Source organism: Nuphar pumila, unplaced genomic scaffold, assembly GCF_984573655.1.
Source record: "Nuphar pumila unplaced genomic scaffold, dmNupPumi1.hap1.1 HAP1_SCAFFOLD_175, whole genome shotgun sequence".
NCBI lineage: Eukaryota > Viridiplantae > Streptophyta > Magnoliopsida > Nymphaeales > Nymphaeaceae > Nuphar > Nuphar pumila.
In genome coordinates, this window is record NW_028323203.1 from 8,159 (window position 1) to 18,198 (window position 10,040).

The window sequence follows — 10,040 nt, forward strand, 5'->3', positions numbered from 1 at the left end:
TGGAGTATCCCCTTGGGCTGAAGGGGAAGATTGTTGGGTCCCGTCCTATCCCTCATTAATGGTGCGGGGAAGTGGAATAATCACCCACTACTTCCCATTAATGCAGAAGAAGTTGAAGGGCCAACCCTATCCCTTCATTAATGATGTGGGAAAGTGAAATAGTCACCCACTTCCCATTAATGCAGGAAGTTGAAGTGTCAAAACCCCTTCACTTTCTGGAATGAGTCTAAAAGGCTCACATCTAGAAGTCTCTATGCCATCTATAAATAGAGGTTTATAGGCTGTGTGCTGGAGAGAGAAGAGCAGAGTGACTGAATGCAACGTGCAGGGAGAAAAGAAGTAAAAGAGAGAGAGAGAGAGAGTGGAGAGAAGAAGAGGAAGGAAGAAGGTTCATCACCACGCATTGATCCTCAGAGAGAGATGTTGGTTGTGGTTTGAGTTTTGATTGTGCCTTTATTAGATCCTATATTGCTTCCGCGTGAATTTTTGTTACCTCAATTACTTATCAAAACAAGTCTGTCCATCATGACCATCAATGCCTTTAGGTTGGCCCCGCCACTTATGTACACAATAACCCTAGTCAGCTCCAGATAGAGATAAAGAGAGAGAGTATTGGTACCAAAGCAACACAAACCCCAGTGGTACCTTGAATAATTACTGGTGGGGGTCTGCCTAACCCCAACATGCCTTTAAAAAAGACTGCAAGCTTGGTATCAAACAGACGTAATCACATGTACGCATGTACAACCCCATACATCCTTCCTAATTGAGATAATTGAGAGAGAGATATGGCATCCATTTGCATCCTATGGTAACTGAATAAAGTATGCAAATTCCTTTAATGCCATTGTGCATCTCTGCCAAGACTCAATGCCAGTTGCAACATATTTTTCTAAACTGAAATGATCTATCATCCTACAACCCACTACCAACATGCACGTGTGGTGCGTTTAAGCAACTGAAAGAACAACAAGAGCGTGAAAGGGTGTTCCAATTCTTTATGGGCCTTAATGATTCCTACGACACTGTTAGAGGGCAAATTCTTCTCAAAGACCCACTGCCTTCGGTTGCAAAAAATGATTGGCAATTGTAGCCCACTTGTGGTACAAGTGGTGGGGTTTGTGGTTGTAAACGCTGGGTGGTACAGCATCAGCTCTCCATCCAATGGGTGAGACAAAATTCATTTAGTGGCGCTTTCGGATCTCATATCTACTTATCAGATTAAGCAAAAAACAACTTGCACTTATTAATTTTTCAGGTCAAACGCGTGTGTGGCGTGTGCGTGTGAAACCGATTCCTAACAGTCCATTCTAATGTTACGGGCCTTACCTACAAAGACGGCTAGCAGAAGGCCTTGAACGACACAGTCCATGTCTGAGTCTGACCCAAAATTATTCATAATACAACTACACCTGGTCGGTATTCCAGATCCTCATTTTTTGTCCTTTTTTTGTACTGTATTCATGATTGTCATGTATATTTTGAATTTTGTTTCAGCCTTACCTCATTGGATATTATTCGAATCTGGACTTGGATTCGGATCCCTTTAAAGGGAATGTAGCTTTCGCTTGGATGAAGGTGCAGAAAACCTATTCACTCACCAGCATTTTAGGAATGTGGTTGGTTTCCCTTCTTCTATCTTATGATCTTATTATCCTTTTATTAAATTTTTTCCTTCACTCAAGAGAGAGAGAGAGAGAGAGAGAGAGAGAGAGAGAGTACCATCAAAGGGAAGGTTCGGTTGAGAAATCAATATCTATAGAGCTGGACCAACCATACAACATTTAATAGGTAATTATGAATAGTGAAACAAGTTTGTATTATGAATCCAGTACATGATTTTAGAGAAACAAATTTCCAAAATAATTTTAATTTATTGCAATTTATTGGCACTCACAAGGTTGTTGTAACACAACCATGACATTGTATAGCAAGCCAATTTATTCAGTTACCGTCGGCATGTTATTACATAGAAACCTCCCGTTTACCCTATACGGGGGACCTGAATAACTGTCCCATCCCTCTTGCTAACCCAAACCCATACCTTATCGCAGCGAAAATCTTCAATTACACTTGTACCTTCTTTAACAATAAAGGCCTTCACATTAGGGTTCTCCCTCTCAATGGTGGTTGCTGCAATTTGCCCATGCTTACCCAACAATTCTGGCCAAGAGCTCTTACCTGCACCAAAATTGTTTCATCTCTCTCGCATTAGCATCACATGGTCCAGAAGAAAAGCAGCAAAACAATGAAATAATACAATTGCTAGTTACTGTAAAGCCATACAACTGCACTGCAATTGGGGCAGTCCAAATCTGCCCCACAAAGACCCCAGACTTGCTGAAATGACCCAATCAAGATCTAGGCACGGCGGGCAGCTCTAGGATAGATGTTTGATATAGAAGGCTCCTTGTATTACGTCTTCTAGGAATTGATTACTCATCAATTCTTTTCATGTTGTAATTCTTCCTATCATGATATTAAATATATTATTCTGTTCTTTAAAAAAAAAATCAATATATTTAAAAAAGAAAGTAGAGGAAGCGGGTGACGAGGAGTCACCACAACTCGCTTACAATATATACCGCAATACGGAACGACTCAGCAAACGAAACAAAAAAACATCATACAAACGAAAAAAAGAAAAAGAAAGCTATGCCGATATAGAAACGTATGCGTACATGACTCGCCGGGTTCGACAAATTAAGTTTTAAAAGGATATTGAAACACGTTTGTGTGTGTGTATATATATATATCAAACATAACAAAATGTTATTTTTCTGAAAGAATAAAGTGGCTTTTTTCTAAACAGAAGGGTAATAAAATGTTTTACTAACGTAATTCTTGATTCTATGATACCATATAGGGTGTTCTTTTCCATACATTTATATATCAAAAGGTGGCAAACGTAATTCATAAAAGGTTTCGTCCAACGTCCCAAGTAGCTGCCACGTAGTCTGAGTTTGGGTCCCATTCTCTCCAAGTGGCAGCCACATGGCTTGGGTCAGGGGCTGGGACCGGGCCAAGTAGTTAGCAAAGTATTTGCCCGAGCAGTGGGGTGGTTCATTACCGAATTCCTCAACGAAGAACAAAATGAAGATCACCGTGTCACCTACGTGACATGAGTAACGTACAATTTACAGAACAAACCTTTCGTTCTGATGCAATACACCTATATATGTGACATGAATAATATATGGTCATCAAGCCATACCTTTGCAAATGTCTGCCATCTCTCTCTCTCTCTCTCTCTCTCTCTCTCTCTGAAGATGTTCACTTACGGTTATAGCAAGCCATTGCTAGTGGGTATTTATAGATTTGGCTTGATAGCCATCCTTTTCGTAAGGTGGTGTATGCCTTGTTGGAGTGGTTTTCTTAAATATATATATTCCTTAAAAAAGTATGCCTTGTTTGAATGTTGACTATAGTTTTCGTACGGTTCCAACCTTCTGAAGGATTTTGTCATCTTTCTCTGTCCTTATGCTTTCATTAAGAAGGATGGATACGTCGGTTTGATTAAGTTTCTAACCTGCTGGCCGTCTTAATTGAATGTTGATCATATTGCTCCAACCAATTCATACCTCTCTGTCTCTAATTGAAAAGGGTGTTGTGCATGTGTGGATGGAGGTGTTGGACATTTACCAATTTGGTTTGATAATAAAGATTGTTGGGTTTTTCTTCAATTGGTGCTCCTGGCACCATAGTCAATACACCAACTATGCAATTAAACATGAATTAAATTGCACTCATGAGATACAAATGATTCATTACTTTTATTTGAGAGTTATTTCTTATGCTTAATGCAGTGTACCTTCTTATGTTCCTTCTTCTTGTAAAAGAAACACTTTATATAATAACTTCTTTCTTATATTCCTTCTTTTTGTAGAAGAAACACTTTATAGAAGAACTTCCTTCGTATGTTCCTTCTTCGTGTACAAAAACAATTTATAGAAGAACTTTCTGCCTGAGATTTGACTTTCACTTGAGAGTTTAGACTCTCCTCAGAGGGTTTCTTCTTGAAAGAACCTTTCTTTGCCCTTGGCCTATGTTTTCCTTGATGAGAGACAATACGTGCGCTCAACACCCTCTCACCCTTAAGTCTTTCTTTCTCTTCAACATACTTGGTCAAGAGGTAATTAAAAGACCACTCATTATCTTTTTTGTAAGAGATCGATCTTAAATAGTCTGAATTCAATAGGCAATGAGGTCAAAATCATATAAAATAGTCTGAAATGACAAACTTTATGTCATTCAATTGAGATGCAATGTTATTTATCTCTAATATGTGTTGTCGTATGTGATTGTCACTAGAATATTTTATAGACACCAACCTAGATATCAATGTACTAGCCCTAGCCTTATTAGAATTGATGAAGTAAGCCTCAATGACTCAAGAATTTCTTTACTGTCCTGTAGTGAGGGATGATGTCTCTAATGTTCTTAGTCACTCCTGATTGCGAAAAAAATAAACTAAGTCTATTTGAGTGCTCTTACTTCTCAAAGGTAGCCTTTTATTTAGTTGTATTTTGCTCTATAAGAGTAGGAATTTTGTCAATTCTAAGAGTCACATCTAGGTCCATGTAACTAAGAGTGAATAATACTATTTTTTTCAATTCAAAAAATTAGATTTAAAACTATCAATGATCGAAGAACTTGGTATTGCAAGAAACAAAAGGAAAAAACCTTATAATTACTTAAATGAGACTCATGTTGAAAAGGCAAAAAATTGAGACCCTTTATTATTCACCTTTTTTGAAACATGCATAATTGGGCTATTATCATTTCACTTTAGTAGAAATTATAATAATCATAATTTCTTTGTCTCTTCAATTCATAAGGAATTGACTTCAATTGGTGAAACTAGTAGATCATGCAACCACAGGTAATTCTATACTATACCTTTAAGTATGAACATGCTTCATGGGTTGATATATATATATATATATATATATATATATATACTATTACGTCTTGTATAAATTTGAGACACAGTGACCTACCTTTGAGTAGAATCATTATTTCATAAAGACATACAATCATAATATCGAATCATAATATGCTCCAAAGAATCCTCAATCAATACAACTCAGATCACTTTGGTGATTGCATTAGTCAGTTAATCAAAATATTTTACCACAAACATATTTTTATTATAGAGCATGCCCATGTACATATCATAATTCATGTATATTCATGACAAAACATGTATTATATTATCAAAAACATAAATTCATGCTTCAACTTATATGCATAAATAAATTTTGATAAAAACTCATTACATATGCCATGAATTTAGTCATATTCATAATCAAATATCATGTATAACTTAAATAGCATAAAATGCATGCATGCGACATGAAAAAAGTCATGCTTATATGATAATAAACACCTATAAAGCATGAGAAAATGATAAAAACATGCTCTTACAAGTAATACCTAGGGTCCCCATGCTGAAACCGATTAAAAAGTACTTCAAACCGGTCTAATACAGCCGTAAACTGGTTCAAAACATGTAAAAAAACCTATAAACCCCTAAAACCAAATCCCTTCACTGATTTAGAAAAAAAGATTTCTATATTTATGAACCGATGAAAAACTAATAGGAATCAGTCTAAAAGGGCTCTGAACCAGTCCTGAAATACCCTGTATCGATCATAGAAGCAGTTCAGTCCTTTTAAGGGTTTAAATAATATATGGACCTTATTTCAGACCTGATCTGATCCGGTCTGAATCCAGATCACGTTCCAATGGATCCCTAGTTAGATCTGGTTTAAACACGATCTAGATCCAAAACCCGATTCCAATTGGATCACAGGTTGGATCTTAGATCCAAACTAGATTCAAGTTGAATCCGGATCCTAAAACCCAATCTAGATCTAGGCCCGATACAAATAGGATTTGGGTTAGATCTAGATCCTAAAACCTGATCCAGATCCAAACCCAAACCTGATCCAAACAAGATCTAGGTCAGATCGAGAGCTTGGGTCTAGTACAGATAGAGTCAAACCCATACCTGAAACCCCAAACAGGTCTGAGTTGGGATTGGGTCCCTAGGACAAGGTCCAGACCCGATCCACCTGGTCCTTAATGGATTCAGGTCTGGATAAGGTCTGCCATAGGACGGTCATCGGCCGATCCATTCAAAACAGAGCATTCAGGACTAGATCGGGTTCCCCCTTGGGATGCGGATTTGATACCCGATCTGCCTGAATCGGGTCATATGGGGCCATCCCCTGAGTTAGGTTTCCTATAGTGGAAACCCGATGGCGCTCGATTTTAAACTGAACGCCTTCATTTTTCTCAAAAACCAAATGCCACATGTGCTTGGTTTCTAAAACCATGCCCCTCCCCATTCATTTTTCTCAAAAACCAAATGCCGAAATGTTGCCGACGACGACCATCCAGTGATGACCTCCCTCCGCAACGACTTGAGCAAAGGTAAGGAGGATGTTTTTTTTTTTGCAGTCGTCACCAATGGCCAACCACTGTAGTCGACGGTGATGGTCTGTCGACGACGACCAGTTGTCGTCGACCACCACCATCCGCCAACGACTGTAATGATGAAGGGCTGCAAGACAGGGATTTTTTTTTTTGCACACATCCTCCGCCCTCCACTGGCGATCGTCCATTGCAGCCGCCGGTGACCAGCCGACGTCGGCCATCGACATTCACCGACAGTTGCAGTGACTGTTGACTGTAAATCAAGGAACTCAGTTCTCTATTTCTGCAGTGACACCTTCTATCACCGGCAGTTTCTGGCGGCCAGTCCTGGATGTCGCTGGTGATGGCATCCCACCGCTGGCGTTGACCTACAAAAATAGAGAACCTACCGGCGACGTTCTGGGTTGGAGGAGGTTGTAAAAAATGGGGTTTCACCCCTGTCCTTGCTAAACCCCCCTGTTGCAGCCGGCCATACGACCGTCGACAACCAGCTGCCATCGACGTTGGTCGTTGCCAGACAGAAAATAGTCAGCAGCAAACTGGTTATGGTATTAAGCAATAGGGGGTCACTGCGGGGAAACAGAAGTTGGGGTCTCAAAAAAAAATGACGAAAATCAGGATTTCGGCATCGTGGCGACCATTGCCGCCTTTACGGGAGGGTAGCAACAGCTGCTAAACCGTAGGCGGTGGTGCGCCGGTCAACTCCTCCCTTGTCACCATCCTACTTCCCAAAAACTAAACGAGAGCTCGATGAAGGAGAGGTTCGTCGAAACAAATTCTGTCGAGTGCCGCAAGAACGATGTCACCCACACACGGTGCAAATGCGATGAATAGGCCCATAACCTAATGTTGGCATAAACCCCAATGTAAAAAACAAAGAAACACATGTCATTGAGCATTGATGCCGGTGTTAATTAGCGATGAAAATTTGCGATGAATTTTTTCCGTCGCAACTTTGCGACAGATTAACTAGAAAAAACTTTCTTCATGAATCCGTCGCTAAGTAGCAACGGATTAGCGATGAAAGTTGTTTCATCGCTAATCCGTCGCTAAGTTGCGACGGATTAACGACAATGATTTTTTCTTCGCTAATTCTCAATACAAGAAAAACATTTTAGCGAGGGATTTAGCGAGGGACTTTTTCGTCGCTTCGTCGCTAATTAGCGACGAAAAAATTCCCTCGCTGATTCCCTCACTAATTTTCGATTTAACAAAGCCCGAAATTTTCCCTCTCTCCCCGTTCGAAATTTAAATCGGCCACGCTCGATTTAAACCGACTTCTTCGGAGGACGGCGACGAGGCAGTTTCACGGAGGACGGCGACGCCGGAGGACGACGACGTCGGTGGACGCTGGAGGACGGCGATGCCGGAGGACGGCGACGCCGGAGGACGCCGTCTCACGGAAGATGCCATTTCACGGAGGACGGAGATGAGGCAGACGCAAAAGCGTTGGCCGGAACCTCATCTTTTGGCAGCTCGTTGGAGCCGAAGATGGCGGTGCCAGCAGCTGCAGTGGATGAGAAGAAGTGGTCGGCCTCTGGACTGTCAAGGAACGACAATATTGAAGACGAAATGTTGTCTTTCTCCTCTGCGATCGTCCTTCCGTCCGGGGTGAAGTCGGAGGGAGACTCAAACCACTTTAACCTCGAGGCATCGGTGCGGGAGGCCGGTTCACGGAGGATGGCGACGCCGGAGAGCATCGGTTCACGGAGGACGGCTACGTTGGAGAGCACTGGTTCTGTGCAATGCCTGTCGGGTGCGGTATAAGTCCGGCTTATTGCTGCCGGAATATCGCCTGACAGGGATCAATTTTTTTTTATTTTTTTTTTAAAATTTATCGACAGCTTAGCGACGGACATTATCCGTCGCTAATCTGTCGCAAATTAGCGACGAAATTAACGGCAGATAAGTTTTTTCGCTAATTAGCGAGCAAAAAATTGCGATGGTCTCTATCCATCGCTAATCCGTCGCTAAACTGTTTAGTGACGGCTTAGCGACGGATTAGCGATGGATATAGTCCGTCGCTAATCCACAATTTTCTTGTAGTGTTAGGCATTCTCCTCAACCTATCGACCGATGAGCCCCCGTCGTCAAGTTGATGGTGTGCAGGACCCTAAACTCAAATGAGAGAAAGAGAACACCTTGATTGCACTCATAAAGCAATCATGTAGGAGGAGATTTGGGCATTCATGTAGTGAACCCCACATGCCATATTGAATGTAAACCTTTTACATTCATGTAACCCCCCTCCTCACTAATACCCTTCATTAAGGGTCACTCAAAGATGGGATCCAATATGAAATATCCAACATGAGCCCAAGCCCCACATCATGTTGTTTAGATCGTTTAGCTCAATTATCACCCTTAGTGGGGTACAAATACCCGGATCTCTTCTGGGTCAGCAGAGGGACCAATGGAGTTGTACGGGACTTTTGGTAGGAAGAAGATTGGCATCTCAACCTTGGGCCAACCTTGACTCAAAATGCACAAATGCAACTACAGGAATTGCTGGAGATGCTTGTTGGTGTGCAACAGAAATAGTGGATGGCATCTGCTGGAAGCAGTATAAGGATGAGGAGTTCTCCATCGCTTCTTTCTACAGATCCAACTGCACACCATCGATGTAGTGGCTGCCGAATCAGGTGTTCATGGGAGGACTGCCACCACAAAGTTCAGCTTTTGATTGGCTCATGATTCACTAAAAAGTTAAAACATAACATAACCTAGAGAAAATGAGGTTCCAATTTGCAAGCCAATGCAGGTTGTGTGAAAGAGAAGAGGAAAGCATTGAGCACGTATTTAACAATTGTGGATGGTTCAGAAATATATTATATGTATTGGGGAGAGCCCCCCACCAGGTAGAGAGCAATCTTGTTTCCCATGCCACTTGTTTCTGAACTATCGGAAGAAAACATCAGGTGGCAAATGTGATTTCAAGTGGAGATGCTGGCTACTAATTGCATGGAGGCAAATTTGGATTCAGTTATCTTCGAAGGGGCCGCTTTGGATATTCAGCTGGTTCACAACAGGATATGTAGGGAGCTTCGTGGTTTAAAAAAGGCTAAGGCACATACTGATTAAAAGGGTGGGACAACTCATCACTCCCATGATCTTGTATTGTTTATCTGGTTTTATATTTATAATATAAATATTACTGCCTTTCTTCTCGAAACATAGTGTCGGTAGAAATGGGTCAAGCAGGCTTGATGAAGTTAGGGTCTGCATGTTTTGAGCAAGGCACCTAAGCTCAAAATGCAATCCGAGCAAGAGCAGGGCAAGTTATAACCCATTCTTGAGAGGACCAGGCTTGTGCAAGCTTTAAGACCACCGAACCAAATCTTAGATTATGTTTACAAAACTGACCTGCTCTTAATCTTGAAAAAAGGTTAGGCCAACTGGGTTTGGTATTTGTTTAGGTATCTTAAGAGTGCATTTAAATAAGACGTTAGTTAAAGGAATTAAAGAACAAATATTAATCTTCGTTAACAATTCTTAGAAAATAAAGACAACAAGAATACAAGTAATGTGTGAGTCCAGGCTCGACTTTAATCAAGCTTGCACTTGAAAGACGATCGGTTAACCTGTCCCATGTTGACCTC

The 10,040-nt window shown here is 41.0% G+C and overlaps 1 long non-coding RNA gene across 1 annotated transcript; it reads right to left on the bottom strand.

The window, feature by feature from the left end:
- Nucleotides 1–1,795: 1,795 nt before the first annotated feature.
- LOC149810903 (uncharacterized) lies at nucleotides 1,796–2,691 on the bottom strand. The gene is made up of 2 exons (XR_016428965.1): nucleotides 2,287–2,691; nucleotides 1,796–2,181 (listed from the first exon to the last, which is right to left on the bottom strand). It is a non-coding gene; the product is annotated as an uncharacterized LOC149810903 (long non-coding RNA).
- Nucleotides 2,692–10,040: the final 7,349 nt, after the last annotated feature.